Source organism: Echinops telfairi, unplaced genomic scaffold (assembly GCF_000313985.2).
Source record: "Echinops telfairi isolate 266 unplaced genomic scaffold, ASM31398v2 ScPeMD7_18;HRSCAF=68, whole genome shotgun sequence".
In the NCBI taxonomy this organism is placed as follows: Eukaryota; Metazoa; Chordata; class Mammalia; order Afrosoricida; family Tenrecidae; genus Echinops; species Echinops telfairi.
In genome coordinates this window covers 72276371-72277345 of record NW_022103915.1, presented here as the reverse complement: position 1 = coordinate 72277345, position 975 = coordinate 72276371, and the positions used below count along the sequence as shown (strand labels likewise).

Here is a 975-nt window from a genome sequence, read left to right as displayed (position 1 = left end):
TTATCAGATATGTGATTTGCAAATGGCGTTTTCTCCCATCCCGCTGGTTACCTTTCCACACTGATGGTATCTTTTGACACAGAAACATTATCAATTTTGATGTAGTCTATTTTATTGTCTTTAGTTGCTTATATTTGGTATCATACCTAACCTCACCTACCTACAGTCCCAGTCTGTGTATTTGTCTATGAAATATTATGAATATTATAAGTACCTAAGTATATAAAGTGGAAAGAATTCTTCACAATTTGAGAAGGAATAAAAAACTCTATTCAAATCATCATTATGGGAACTATCAATTCACACACAATGAATTCTGAATATCCGAGTTACCAAGTTTTTAGTGTTTCCAAGGTGTTTTTGTTACACATACAACTTGTGTGCTTTTCTGTTACACAAACAACTTGTGTGCTTGCTTCGGACGCACAAGTACTAGAAGTGGAACAAGGCAGAGATTAGCATGGCCCCTGTGCAAGGATGACACGCAAATTCGTGTCTTGTTTTTAAAAATGAAAACAAAACAAAAAACCACCAAAAATCCCAAAATTGTATTTTTAAGAGTTTAACTCTTGGGTATAGACAACCAAAGGGAAATCTGAGTTGACTAAGAATAAAACATATCCATAAAGAGAAACAATGTCCTGATACATGCTAAAACATTCATAAGTTTTAAGAACATGATGAGTAAAGAAAATCAATCACAAAAATGACAAGTATTACATAATACCACTTATATGAAATTGGGTCACCTGTAGGTCACCAAGAATTGGAATTGACTCAAAGGCCGTGAAATTAAAAAAAAAAGGTAGAATAGGCAACTATACGGAAACCAAAGTTTACTAGTGGTTATCAGGGGCAGGAAGAAGAGAAAACGGGGGAATTATTGATTTGGAAGCATTAAGAATATCCATATTTGCAATAATAATTGATAAATTATCAAGGGTGCATGGGGGAGAGGGGAAGAGGAAGGGAGGG

General features: G+C 34.7%; 1 pseudogene; it reads left to right on the top strand.

The window, feature by feature from the left end:
* Nucleotides 1-406: 406 nt before the first annotated feature.
* On the top strand, nt 407-505 carry LOC115868833 (annotated as a pseudogene).
* The last annotated feature ends 470 nt before the right edge of the window (nt 506-975 follow it).